The sequence below is a fragment of the Hylobates moloch genome, unplaced genomic scaffold, assembly GCF_009828535.3.
Source record: "Hylobates moloch isolate HMO894 unplaced genomic scaffold, HMol_V3 SCAFFOLD_2, whole genome shotgun sequence".
Lineage (NCBI taxonomy): Eukaryota > Metazoa > Chordata > Mammalia > Primates > Hylobatidae > Hylobates > Hylobates moloch.
Genome location: NW_026652277.1, coordinates 175,303,051 through 175,317,965, shown reverse-complemented (window position 1 = coordinate 175,317,965; position 14,915 = coordinate 175,303,051). Strand labels below are relative to the sequence as shown.

Below are 14,915 nucleotides of genomic sequence, written 5' to 3'. Positions count from 1 at the left end.
TGGTTCTGTGTGTTTGCGTTCTGTAGGTAGGAAAGTGTTGGTGGTGGAGGTGGTGGTGATATTGGTGATAATGGTGGTGGTGGCGGAGATGGAGGTGATAGTGGTGATAGTAACAGTGTGTGTGTGTTCTCTGCATGGGAGGGTATGATGTGGTGTGGTGTTGTGTGCATGTTTGTGTTTTGTATGTAGAGAGGTGGTGGTGATAATGGTGGTGGTGGAGATGGAGGTGATAATGGTGGTGGTGATGGTAATGGTGTGTGTGTGTTCTCTGCACAGGGAGGTGATGGTGTGGTGCTGTGAGCATGTTTGTGTTTGTGTGTAGGGAGGAGGTGGTGGTGGAGGTGGAGGTGACAATGGTGGTGATGGTAATGGTGTGTGTGTGCGTTCTCTGCATAGGGAGGTGATGGTGTGGTGTGGTGCTGTGCGCACATTTGTGTCTGTATGTCTGTGTTCTGGGTTAAGAACCCAGCGGGTTAAGGTTGTGGTGGTGATGTACCTCATACAAGGCTTCGAGACTGTTTGCATCTTAGAAGTCTGGGAATTTCTGTCGTGCCTCTGCAGAGCCTCCTGAGATGTGATGTGCCAGTTGGTAGTTTGTTTTCTGACACTGTCCTTGGCGTTGCTGTGCCTCAGTCTCCTGCAGACATCCTTTATAGCGCTATGGTTCAGAAATTGGCCAAACCCATGGGAGAGCATTTATATTTTTGCCTGGACTCCTTAAAGAGCAGTATCGAGTTCCGTAAACTTCCGAGCGCCTGTGTGTGTGACAGTGGCCGTTTAAAACATTGCCTCTAAAGGCTCCCGTTCGTGGATTAAGGGCGTGGGCGCCGTCTGCTCAGCCCCCGGGGACCTGACACATTTCAGGGCATGGGAGGTTCTGCTTGCTCCCAGAGGATTTGGGCAGGGCTGTTTTGGAGGGAAAGGCAGCGTCTGTGGGGGTGAAGATGTGAAGGAAACTTCCTTTAGGGGGATGTGGTTTACTCCCCACAACCTGTGCTGGGCGTGGGACCCAGAGAGTCCTTGCCTGCCAGTCCATCTGGGCGCTTCCCTCTCCTGCAGCCATGCTGCGGTGCTCCAGACCTGAGGGCTGGCCGCTGGGTTGGAACATGTTGTTCCCAAAGGAGGCATGAGTCACCGCCTCGTGAAGCCCCCTCCCACCTGGGTCCACATGCTGCTGAAGGCGAGTCAGGTGGCATCACCACCGTGTCCTCGTGCCATGCAGGCAGGTTCACCTGTGAAGCTGCAGCCACTGGTGTGGGGTTGTGGGGTGTGGGCTGGGAGTGGGCATAGGGTGAGGGGGTAGCAGCACTCTTGTTTTGGGAGAGGGAGTGGAAGCTCAGGGTACAGTCTCCTCTGCTCACGGCCCTGAGGTACCACCTGCCCTAAAACAGCTTTTGGTCGGTTTCTTGGACAGGAAATTAAGAGTGAGACTCCACCGCAGGAAGTACCTGTTGGATGAAAGGTCTCAGCTCGAGGTTGGCGTGGGCTCCTCTGAAGGAGGAGGATGGAACAGGGTCTCACATGGCGTCCTCTGTGTGGGGCCTCCGGTCTGCCTATCCCACAGTTTTCATTGGTGACAAACATGGAGCCTGAATGGAGGAGAGAGGACCCTGAGGAAGCCTCCACAGGCCAGTGGCACTGCACAGCGGATCCTCGGTGGCTGCTGTCCACACCTCTCAGGTCACTCAGAAAGGAGAGCAGGGGCAGAATAGCCCCACACCCCTCGGGTAGGGGTCCTGATGGTGCCCTGGACGCTTGCCATGGCCTGCCCAGGGACCGCAGGGCTTCTGAGCCTGGCCTCAACGAAGAGCAGCCTCCCAGTAGGTGACAGACCAGATGGGCACATGTGTGCATGCATGTGTGTGCGTGTGTGGTCCCTGGGGGTCGGCGTTCAGTGGCCGGCTGTGGTGCGGTTCACTTGGCGGGTCCACATGGCAGGCAGGAAAGGCCTGTCTCAGTGTAGACTCCCAGGGTCTTGTTCAGCTTCAGTGCCACACGAAGGGGATCTGTATGTTATTTAGCTCCGATTTCTGTTGCTATTTGGCCTCATCCATTGTGTAGTTTTTCTCATGCTGCTGACTCATCTGAGCAAATTGGCTGGTAGTCGGGCTACACCGCTGGGGCGCTGTTGAGAATAACACAGAGAGCAATGCCCATCATGATTCCTTCTGAAAGTGTCCAGATGATAATGCTAAGGGAAGAATGGATAATTGTTGGAATTTCAATGGAACACTTTCTATAATCAGAGGAAGGAACGCTTTAGTTTCGCACCCCTCCCTAGTCCCAGCTCCACGAGCCGTTGGAAGCTCGGCAGGCTAGAGTCCCCCAGGCTCCGAGTTGCTAAATCCTGTCCTCAGGCTGGCGTCCACATCTGTGTCAACATGACTAGGGCACTGCAGGGCTCAGCCGACTCATTCCTTGAAAATTAGGAACTAACTCTTGAGGAGGTCTAGATTCTTAGGAAAATGTTGACAACTAAAGGAGACCATAGGGGTCATTTCTTCTGGGCCTCCTTATTTTAAATCTGTGGAAACGGAGGCTCAGAAATGGCAAATGAGTTACTCAAAGAACTTGTCGATGATGGTGTTGGGTCTTGCTTAGACCCCCACCAGGGTTCCGAGTCACAAATTTCAAGTATTTAATCCAGAGTCAGCCACATCTACAAGCTTTGGTTTGGAAAATGTCAGCACCTTCTCCATGGTGCTCTGACAAGGGCCACTTCAGGGGTCATCAGATTGGGAGGTGAGCAAGTGCAGAGGGCAAGATAGAAATGAGCCCACGCATGTCCTGTCCTGAACTTCACCCTGGCTGGAAACACCCTCTCCTCTCCTACCTCCTCTCCCCTCTCCCCTCCACCTCTCCCTCTCCCTCTTCCACTCTGCCTCTTTCTGCTCCCCTCCCCTTGTCTTTCTCCTCCCCCTCCTTCTCTTTCCCTCCTCTCCCATCTTCCATGCTGTTTTCTGTAATGGTTGTACTAATTTATATTTCTGCCAACAGTGTGTGAGGGCTCTCTTTTCTCCACATCCTTGCCAACACTTGTTAAATCTTTTGTCTTTTTGATAACAGCCATTTTAACAGGTATGAGGCGATATCTCATTGTGGTTTTAATTTGTGTTTTCCTGATGATTAGTGATGAGTGTTTTTCCCTAAATCTATTGACTATTTGTATGTCTTCTTTTGAGAAATGTCTACTCAGATGCTTCGTCCATTTATAGAAAGTGTTGTTTTCTTGCTATTGAGTTGTTTGAGTTCTTTATATACACTCATGCCCAGCACAACCTATGCCCAACCCCAGCCCACACCCCACAACCCAACACCAGTGGCTGCAGCTCCACAGGTGAGCCAGCCTGTATGGCATGAGGACATGGTGGTGATGCCACCTGACATTTTGGACAATCATGGAGCACATATACAACAGTGGTCCATAAAATTGTAAGACCATTTTTTACTGTAATTTTACTATGTTTAGATACACAAACACCTAATGTTGTGTTACAATTGCCTCTAGTATTCAGTATAGTAACATGCTGTACAGGTTTGTAGCCTTGGAGCAATAGGCTATACTGTATAGCCTAAGTGTGTAGTGAGCTGTACCATCTAGGTGTGTGTAAGTACACTCTAATGATATTCACACAACAATTAAATCTTGTAATGGGACATCTCAGAACGTATTCCTGTCATTAAGCATCACATGACTATATTTTGAATATTAATCCCTTATCAGTTATGTAGTTTGCAAATATTTTATCCCATTCTGTGGGTTGTCTCTTCACTCTGTTGACTGTTTTCTTGCTGTAAGCTTGTAGTTTGATGTAATCCCAGTTGTTTATTTTTGCTTTTGTTATCTGTGCTTTTGAGGATATATCCAAAAAATTATCGCCCAGACCAATGTCATTGAGCTTTTCCCTGTGTTTTCTTATGGTAGTTTTATAGTTTTGGGTCTTACACTGAAGTCTTTAATGCGTTTGGAATTGATTTTTGTATGTGGTGTGAGTTAGGGATCTAGTGTCATTCTGCATGTGAATATCCAGCCTTCCCAATGCTATTGATTGAAGACTGTCCTTTCCCCACTGCATGTTCTTAGCATCCTTGTTGAAAATGAGTTGGCTGTAAATATGTGGGTTTATTTCTGGGCTACCTATTCTGTTCCATTGGTCTATGTGTCTGTTTTCATGTCAGTATAGTGCTGTTTTGTTTACCGTACCTTTTAGTATATTTTGAAGTCAGGTAGCATTATGCCTCCTGCTTTGTTTTTGTTGCTCAAGATTGCTTTGGCTATTGGAGGTCTTTTGTGGTTCCATACACATTTTAGGATATTTTTTCTATTTCTGTGAAGAATAGAATTTGTATTTTGACAGAGATGGCATTGAATCTGTAGATCACTTTGTGTAGTATGGACATTTCATTAGTACTAATTTTTCCAATCCATGAAAACAGAGCATCTTTTTGTTTATTTGTGTCTACTTCAATTACTTTCATCAGTATTTTATAGTTTTCAATACAGAGATCTCTCACTCTTGGGTTACATTTATTTCTATTTTATTTTTTGGTAGCTATTGTAAATAGGATTGTTTTCTTGATTTCTTTTTTGGATAGTTCACTGTTAGTATATAGAAACACTACTGATTTTTGTATGTTCATTTTGTATCTTGCAAGTTTCCTGAATTTATTTGTTCTAACAGTTTTTAAATAGTCTTTAGGGTTTTCTATATATAAGATCATGTCATCTGCAAACAGGGACAATTTAACTTGTTCCTTTCCAATTTGGATGCCTTTTAATTCTTTCTTTTGCCTAATTGCTCTGGCTAGGACTTCCAATGCTAGAAGTTGAATAGAAGTGGTAAGGGGGCATCCTTGTCTTGTTCTAGATCTTAGAGGAAAAGCTTACAACTTTTCCTTGTTCAATGTGATGTAAGCTGGGGTGTGTCATGCATGGCCTTTATTATGTTTAGGTACTTTCCTTCTATATCTATTTTATTGAGAGTTTTTATCATGAAGGATTTTGAATTTTATCAAATGCTTTTTCTGCATCTATTGAAATGATTACATGGCTTTTATCCTAAAATATGTTAGTGTGATGTGTCACATTTATTGATTTACAAGGATGCTGAACCATCCTTGTATTCCTGAGATGAATCCCACATTATCATGGTGAATGATCTTCTTAATGTATTGTTAAATTTGGTTTGCTAGTATTTTGTTGAGGAGTTTTGCATCTATCTTCATCAGGGATATTGGCCTGCTATTTTCTTTTTGTGCATGCCTCTGTGTGTGTGTGTGTGCGTGTGTCTGTGTGTGTGCTGTCCTTGTTCAGCTTTGGTATCGGTGTAATGTTGGCCTTGTAAAATAAGTTGAGAAGTGTTCTATTTTCTTCATTGTTTTGAAAGATTTTAACAATAATTGGTATTAGTTTTTCTTTAAATGTTTGATAGAATTAAACAAAAGCCATACAGTTCTTGCCTTTGATGAGAGACTTTTTATTACTGTTTTGATCTCATACCCATTATTGGTCTGTTCAGGTTTTCTATTTCTTTATGATTCAATTTGGATAAGTTATATGTGTCAAGGAATTTATTTGTTTTAGGTTATTCAATTTATTGGCATATAATTGCTCATATTAGTCTCTTATGTTTTTTTGTATTTCTGTTGTATCAGTGGAAATGCCTCTCTTTTTAGCTATGATTTTATTTATTTGCACATTTCCTTTTTTTCTTAGTTTAACTAAAGTTTAGTGGAATTTGTTTATCTGTTTAAAAGCACAACTCTCATTTTTGTTGATCTTTTCTATTTTTTTTTTAGTCTCTATTTCATTTATTCCTGCTGTGACCTTTATTATTTTCTTCCTTTTACTAACTTTGGGGTTAGTTTGTTCTTGTTTTTCTGATTCCTTGAGGTGCAATGTTAGGTTGTTTATTTAATGTCTTTTTTTTGTGTGTAGGAGTTGATTGCTATAAACTTCTCTTTAGAACTGCCTTTTCTATATCCCACAGGTTTTGGTATGTCATATTTTCACTTTTGTTTGCCTGAACAAAATTTTACATTTCCCTTTTAATTTCTTCATGGCTTCATTGGTTGTTCAATAGAATGTTTAACTTGCATGTATTTGTGAATTTTCCAAAGTTCCTTATGTAATTGATTCCTAGTTTTATACCATTGTGGTCAGAAAAATTACTTTTAATCTTAAATTTGTTAAGATTTGCTTTGTAGCCTAGCACATAATTATTCTGGAGACTGTTCCATGTGCAGTTGAGAAAAATGAGTATTCTGCAGCTGCTGGATGGAATGTTCTAGATATTTCTGTTATGTCCATTTGGTCTAGAGTATAGTTTAAGTTCAATGCTTCCTTATTTACTTTCTGTATAGCTGATCTGACCAATGTCAAAAGTGGCATGTTGATGTTCCCCACTATTATTGTATTACAGTCTATATCTCCCTTCAGATCTACTAATATTTGCTTCATAAATTTGTATACTCCAATTCCAGTATCTAAATATATAAAGCAAATATCATATAAATATTATATAAAATATTAATAATCATATGTTCTTGCTGGATTGTTTCTTTTGTTGTTATTAATGACCCTCTTTGTCTCTTTTTTTTTTAGAGTTTTTTAAAGTCTATTTTATCTGATATAAGTATAACTATTCCTATTTTGAGTTCCATTTGCATGGACTGTCTTTACCTATTCCTTCACTTTCAGTCTATGTGTGTCCTTACTAGTGAAGGGAATCTCTTGCAGGAAGCATGTAGTTGGGTTTTATTCATATATTCATTTGGCCAGTCTATGTCTCTTGATTGCAGAATATGATCAACTTACATTCAAGGTGATTATTGCTAGATAAGAACTTATCTATTACTGTTTTATTAATTATTAGGTTTCTGCAAAAGTAATCATAATTCCTTTTGCGCCAACCTATATTTTCTATTAATAGTTGTTTTGTTGATGTTTTGTTTCATTCTTCCTGTCTTACTATCTTCCATTGTGGTTAAGTAATTTTCATTAGAGGCATGTTTTGATTCCTTGTTCTATATTTTTTTCTGTATCTACCATAGGTTTTTGTTTCTTGGTTATCACAAGGCTTACACTTATATTTATAACAGGTTATTTTTTTTTTATTTTAAGCTGATAACAACTTAGCTTTGATCATACCCCACCACACCCCAAAAAACTACGCTTTTACTCTATTCCTTTTGCCAACATTTTGAATTTTTGATGTCACAATTTACATTTTCTAATATTGCATATCCCTTAACAATTTTTGCAGCTATAGTTATTTTTAATAACTTTGTCTTTTAACCTTCATAGTAAAGATACAAGTAATTTGCACACCACCACTATAGTGGTAGAGTATTCTAAATTTGACTGTGTACTTACTTTTACCAACAAATTTATGCTGGAAGAACTCTCTTTAGCACTTCTTGTAAAACAGCTCTGGTGGTTATGAACTCTGTCAGTGTTTGTCTAAGAAAATATCCTTCTTTAATTAGTGAAGAACAGCTTTGCTGGGTACAATATTCTTGCTTGACACTTTTTTGTTGTTGTTTCTTAAACACTCGGAATATATCATCCCACTGCCTCCTGTGAAGTTTCTTCTGAAAGGTCTGCTGCTAGCTGTTTGGGAAGTCCCTTATGTGTTATTTGCTTTTTTTCCTCTTGCTGCCTCCAGAATCCTCTCTATGTCTTTGATTTTTGACAATGTGATTATATGTCTAGGGTAGTCTTATTTGGATTGGTGACCTTTGACTTTCCTGTACCTGGATACTTATGTGTATTTTCAGGTTTTAAAAGTTTCTGCTACTGTTTTTTTTTTTAACTCTTTCTTTAAATACACTTTTTACTACTTTATCTTCCTCTTCTTCTTTAACTCCTGTGATTCAAATATTTGCTCTTTTTATGCTGTTTCATAAATCCCATAAGCTTTGTTCATTTCTTTTCATTCTTTTTTCCTTTTGACTGTATATTTTCAAATAACTTATCTTTGAGTTCATGGATTCTTTCTTCTGCTTGATCAATTTTACTATTGATACGCTCTATTAAATTTTTCATTTCGTTCATTGTATTTGAATTTTTCAGCTCCAGGATTTCTGTTTTATTTATTTATTTAATTATTTCAATCACTCTATTAAATTTCTCATCTGGCCAGTTATTGTTTTCCTTAATTCTTTGAATTGCTTCTCTGCCTTTTCTTGAAGTTCACTAAGCTTCTTTAAAAGTTACTTCAAATTCTTTTTCAGGAAGTTCATTTATCTCCATTTCTTTAAGGTTGGTCAATAACACTTTAGTTTGTTGCACTGGTGATGTCATATTTCCCTGACTGTTCTTAACCCTTGTGGCTATGCATTGATGTTGGTGTATTTGCAGATGTAGGTGTTTATTTCAGTCTTCTCAGACATGCTTTTTCTGTGAAAGTCCTTCAGTAGTCTGCCTGGGCCAGGCACAGTGGCTCATACCTATAATTCCAACACTCTGGGAAGCTGAGGTGGGAGGGTCGCTTGAGCCCAGGAGATTGAGACCAATCTGGGCAACATAGTGAGACCCTGTCTCTGCAAAAAATAAACAAAATTAATTGGGTGTCTTGGCATGTGCCTGTATTCCCAGCTACTTGGGAGGCTGAGATGGGAGGATTTCTTGAGCCTAGGAGGTGGAGGCCACAGTGAGCCATGATCATAACACTGCATTCCGGCCTGGGTGACAAAGCAAGACTCTCTCTCTCTCTCTCTCTCTATATATATATATATATAGTCAGCCTGTCCAGAGATTCTGAGCAGGCTTTCTGGCATAGTTCTGAAGCCTGGGACTGCTACCAATGTGCATGGCACTGGGGCATGCCAGAAGTCTGTAGTTGCTGCAGCTGGTGCATTGCTTGGGTGAGCCAGAAGCTCAGGGCTCAAACTGGCTGGAGCAGTGCTGGGGCAAGCCAGAAGCCTGGGGCCCACTGGTACTGTGCTGGGGCCTACCTGAAGCTAGGAGCCACTGGGTCCTGCCTGCTGATGAGGACTGTAGGGAGGCCAGGGCTGCTGACATTGACTGAGGAGTTGTGTGGGCCAGAGGTCGAGTTTGCCATGCAAGCCAGAAGCCTGAGGCTATGTGGTCCAGCCTGGCACTGCAGCAGGTCTGGAGGCTCAGTCTTTGGGTTCCAACCTGGACTCTGGGGCCATGGAGACCTGCCCAGTGCTGGATTTTACTGCGGTGGGCTCAGTATTTGGACATCTTTGTTCACTTCCCGGTTTCCCTGAGCAGACAATCTCTCCATGCTGTGCTCCTGGACTGGAGGAGGGGTGATGTGGATAATGGAAAAGAAAACTTTGTATCTTATTTGACACATCTTTTCTTATTGTACTATAACCAGGTAGTGTGGTCTCGTATCTGATTTACTTAGCTCTTGTGATGATATTTTCATTTGCATGTTCAAATTGGTGTTTTTGCGAGGGAATCATCACGAGAGAGAACTCTTCTGGTGTCTTGCTCCCCACTCTGGGCTGTCAGTGTGTCTTTGAATGGAGAATAAATTATATGCTGTCAAAACACCAGTGTCAGAAGTAGATAAAAATCATAATCTATGAAAAATGCAAATAAAATTTTAAATCTACAAATAACCTTTAAATCTTATTTCATTTAAAACCAACCTTGAACCCTTTGAAACTGTAAGCACAGACATGGTATTCTTTTTAATGCCCATAAAGTGCTTTTTAAGTTCTTTCTTACACAATAAAAATTTCTAAACAATGAAACTCATTTCTCAGATCCTGTCTAGATGTTTAGCATAGTGTCTATGGTGCATTTTCTTGCTCTAGGAAAAGCATCCAATGTCATCGGTTTGGGCATCCTGATGGTCTCTCTGTCTACTTTTCTCCTTGTCCCCTCTGTCGTCCTGTCTATCTCCTGTCTTCTGGGGAGTGTTCAAGTGCACACCCGTCAATAAGAACCTTTGAACAGGCTAATCTGTACACAGCAGTACTCAGAGGTGCTACTGTGCTAATAAAGAATGTGTATTGTAGATAATACCCCAAATAGGAACCATAAAAGACGGGACTTGAAAATGTGACTGTATTTTTTTCCCTTCCCAGTGAAGAGTCTTGTGCAGTCCTGGGCAGGCACCACTCTGAGCCCACTCTGAGCTGGCCCCTGTAGACACGAAACCAAGAGGGAAGCTGTCTGGGTGTGTCTGGGTGTGTGCTCTTCTAGAAATATGTCCATTTTAGAAAATGGATATTTGCTCAGCTCTTTCTAATTCACTATGTCCGTCTGTTTCCTGCTACTGTGAATAGAAGAATATATTCAGTAATTCCTTTAGGGGGTGGTCTTTGTATATTCATTTCGTGAGATGACTGCTAGTTAATTTTTCTCTAATTTCCTCCCTAGCTGCTACATTCCTGTTTCTCTAAGAACTACAGCCACTCAAAATGTGTCTAGTTCATGGATTCCCCTCCTTGCGTGTTTTAATATTAACCTGGAAAATGTGTCTTTAATATCTTACTTTCATATATTGATGGCTTTGTATTCCTTTTAGCATTCAACGTCTTTGTGAGTTAATTTCTCCTGCATTGCTTATTTTAAGAAAAAAATTCCAAAGTGTCATTTTTGACAAGGACTTTGTTTGAAATGACAATGTATGTATTATGCTCCATTAAATGGGCTAAGATCTCAATGTGATTACAAGAAAATCCTTGAAGCTAATGTGAATATTTCATCTTCCACCAAGAGATGAACTCCTTTATTTTCAACTAAAGCATTTGTTTTCAACATAGGAACGTTTTTACTAGTCTTACTAGAGAGTGACGTACACATGAAAATGGTGTGAATGGCAGAAAGCATTCATATTATTGGCTTCCTACTGTGTGCTTGTCATCGGAGCCAAGCAGTCAACAGGCTCCCTCGGTCCCATTAATTCTCCTGACTCATGAGCTGCATGACACATGCCCCTTCTGTGAATGGGGTTCTGAGGCTCAGAGTGGAATGAAGGTAGGAATTGAACCCGGGTCATTTGACTGCACAAAATACACAGGCACCCCCTCCTCTTGTTCGTGCCCAGCCTCCTCACTTGTTCCCCCATCCAGCTCTGCCCTCTTCACACTTTTTACTCCACACCTGGCTTTCTCCTTCCCAATTTATCTTTTCTCTCTGTCATTCCCCAGGGCCCAATGGCAGCGGGTCAGCGTAGAGTCACATGTGCTCACATAACAGGTGCCAGTGGCTTCACACAGGCTTTTCCAACAAAAGCCTTTTTAAGCACAGCATGCAAGAGCATGACACCACATTCTGAAATTCAGACACCAAGGCTGGCCACCAGCAGAGAGTTCAACCACAAATAAACAGATTTCACAGCAGAAAATGGAGGGTCCTTTGAATGGTGGCTGGAGAGATTTGGGGAGGAAGCAGGAGTTGGTCGGTGTCCTTTGTCCCCTACCCTGTGCCCTGACTCCTCAGGTAGGTAAATGTGGGGTGAGGTCCTTGCCCTAGGGGAACTCATGCATAGAAGGTGTGTGAGAAAACACACAAGACCAACACACTGATGAGTTCAAGCCAACACAGGACCACAAAGAAAATAAAGAAGAGGCTCAGAGCATGTTACCAAAGCCACCTTGTCTGTTTTTAAAAATGCTTTCAACTTTAAGTTTGTAGTTGTTGTGTTCTAAGCCTCGTGCCTGTGGCTGTGACCTTACTTGGAAGCAGGTTCTTTGCAGATGTCATCAAGTGAAGTAAGGCCACAGGGTGGGCCCAACATTGGAAGTCGGGCCTGGTGGGAGGCGACTGGTTCACAGGGCAGTTTGCCAGGAATGGTTTAGTACCATCCCCTTTGGTACTTTCCTCGTGAGAGTGAGTGGGTTCTCACGAGATGTGGTTGTTAAAAGTGTGTGGCACCTCCTTTCCCACCCTGTCTCTTCCTCCTGCTCCCGCCATGTGACCCACCTGCTCCCCGTTTGCCTTCTGCCAGGAGGAAGCTTTCTGAGGCCTCCTCAAAGCAGAAGCTGCTATGCTTCCTGTACAACCAGCAGACCCATGAGCCAGTTAACTTCTTTTCTTTATAAATTACCCCGTCTCAGGCGTTCCTTCACAGCCCTGCAAGCATAGACGAATCCAGCAACCACGAAGACGACTCAGCACTGGGCTCTTCTCATCACCAGCTTCTAAAATAGAGAAAACAGAGAGTGTGGTGCAGCACCATGTGACATTGAGGAGAGCTCAAGTCCTTTCCACGCTGGGATGCGTGGTGGCTGCAGGGCTATGGGTGCAGCCTGCTCCCTCTCCCTCCTTGACGCCTCCGGCCCAGCGCCCGCTGCGAGCCAGCTGAGCATTCCCAGGTACCTCCTCAGCCCTCCTCTGTCCCGTCCACCCACCAGGAGGGTACCCTTAGACCCCCAGACTTTTAAAGTTTCCCCGTGCTGGCCACCAGGGCTTTAGGTGTTAATTGCGCCATCTCCTTGAGCTTTGGACAGAGCAGGTTGTAGTTTTCAAGTCCTTTCTGCTTCTTCAATCACCCCCGCATCCCCGTCCTGTTTTAGCATCGAGCCCCTTAGCCATGCTGAGGATGAGCTTTGTGGTGAGATCCTTGCCGGGCATCGGCCTCTATGGGAAGAGGCCTTGGATCAGAGCTCTCCCACCGCCACGGCCCTGGTCTCCCCCGGTAGCGTCTCTGGTGGGTCTCACCCATTCACGCAGCGGGCAGGCACTCACGCCAGCTTTGCTTCTGACTCTGCAGGATGCAGTCTGGGATAACAGGCCCACACACAGACTCTGCAGAGGCAGGTGCCTCCGTGCATCACCAGGTGGACGCTGATGTCAGCCCAGCCCCACGCTCCACACACCCAGTTGTGTGCTCCAAGCTGAGCTCTCAGGAATGAGTGAGAGCTCCATGAACTCACAGCTCCCTGGGCATGGGGAGCAGGGGAACCCGATGCCCCTGCCCAAGATCCAGGAGTGGCAGTGCTGATGGCTGGAGGCAAATGGCCCCACGGTGCCTCTCCTGAGACCGAGTTTCTCTTGGCCTTTACCCACCCTGCTCTGTAACCCAACACCAACTGCACGAAAGGGTGACCTTGCTGCATGTTTTTCACCCAAAGTGCACTGGGAAATACTCTGAATGCTGGAATTTGAAAACAAACAAACAACAACAAAAAATTAAAAAACAAACAAAATTTGTTTGAAAATAACACTCCTGCCCTGGGGGTATTTGCTTAGGTCTGGCAGGCTTACGTCACTCCCTTCTACGCCCTGGATGCCTTCACTGAGGGCTTGCTACTCGCTAACACTGGGCTTAGCACTTCTATTGCATGATCTTATTTATATCAGCAAAAGCTCTATCAGACTCTCAATACCATCACTGAACAGAGGAAACAACATTCAGGAGAGTGAAGTCAAAGGCTGATGGTTGAATGATGAGGCACTTGCAGGACGGAGGTTTGGGCTCCAAACCACGCCACATCCCAGCACACACACTGCACCATGTCTGCACACAGTTCATGGCTGACCCTGCCGGAGACATCTGCCTACCCTCCGGGAAAAAGATGTTTTCTTCTCCCACTGTTGCGAGCTGGGATGGAGCAGAGCCAGCCCTCCTACTCTGAGGGCGTGTGAGGAAGGGCTTTTCATCTTAGTGGCTTTGTCGTTTAGCTGCTTGGTAAAGAAGTGTCCCAGGTGCGAGAGGAAGAGAGGATGAGTGAGTCAGTGCCCTATGCACACGGTGCCTGGGAAGGGGCTGCACGGGAGACTGGGGGAGGGTGTCCTCAGCCCACATGCCTTGCTGCCCCTCCAGGTGTCCCACAAACGCTCTCTTTAATGTGTTTTCTGTGCTCCCAGGCGGGGTTCCTCACCATCTGTAGGAGGCTTCAGATCCTGGAGAGCTCTGACTGCTAACATCTGCCGCTGTTTGTCCTGCCGCTGTGTAGATCAGGCTAAAGAGTCTCTATGAGCCCAAATGTCCTGCAGTGCAAAATACCAAACCTGTCTGAGAAAACACGTTCAACCTGCTTTGAAACCTATGCAGTTAGATAGAGATCTTGTTCTTCAGGAATTTGGGAACCTGACATTTCTCATCACCCCTGTTTTCTTTGCGGGGGTGGTGTCCCTGCATGGGCAGGGCCGGGGTTCTGGGCTGTGAGGGGGCATCTGTGCAGCCGCCTGGCATTCTGGGACTTCGGGGTGAGGAGGGCAGAGGAAGAGTCAGGATGATGCTAAGGATGGGGAGACGGGAGGCAAATTCAAGGACGGTTTCTAGACCCCTCCCCAGGCAGTGGGCTTGGCAGAGAGATGGGAGTTGAAAGTCCTTCTGAAGTGGGAGGGGTCCCTAGTACTGGCACCCATGCGGCCCTCCAACACGCCTAGTGCTGGAACCCACGTGGCCCTCTGACACCCCTAGAGCTGGCACCCACACGGTCCTGGACTCCACACTCCTGCTTCCCCCGAGCCCTAGACACAAGTTCTTCTGGCACCTTCCCTGCATCCCCTCTGCGCCATTCTTGCAACAAATGAGCCTCCTCTTAGCTTAGCCCTAGCCATTGGGAGGTCAGAGGATGCCCAGGGCCCTGCTGAAGGGAGCATCTGGGGGCTTTTCCTGTATCTCGGGCGTTTCTCTGGCTCTTCTCATTAACAAGCCCTGACACTATTCCATTCCAGTCTTCTTTCCTAAGCGTCCCCCGAGAGAAGATCTAGGAGTGTGCGTTTGACTTTTCAAGGATGGAGCAGATACAGCAAAACCCAGGGGGAGAGTTGTGCACAAAGCCCTCGCCCCACCTTGGCCCCACCCTCTCCCACCTTGGCCCCACCCTCTCCCGCCTTGGCTCCACCCTCTCCCGCCTTGGCCCCACCCTCTCCCGCCTCGGCCCCACCCTCTCCTGACCCATTAAACGGCTCTTTTTCCCCAGGCTCCGTCTCGGTGCATCCTAGTTGCGCGAGCGGAAGCACCACACTCATAGTT

At 44.6% G+C, this 14,915-nt stretch overlaps 1 long non-coding RNA gene across 1 annotated transcript; it reads right to left on the bottom strand.

The window, feature by feature from the left end:
* Window positions 1-2,045: 2,045 nt before the first annotated feature.
* On the bottom strand, window positions 2,046-13,877 carry LOC131381893 (uncharacterized). The gene is made up of 3 exons (XR_009210926.1): window positions 13,813-13,877; window positions 12,036-12,129; window positions 2,046-2,125 (listed from the first exon to the last, which is right to left on the bottom strand). It is a non-coding gene; the product is annotated as an uncharacterized LOC131381893 (long non-coding RNA).
* Between the last annotated feature and the right edge of the window lie 1,038 nt (window positions 13,878-14,915).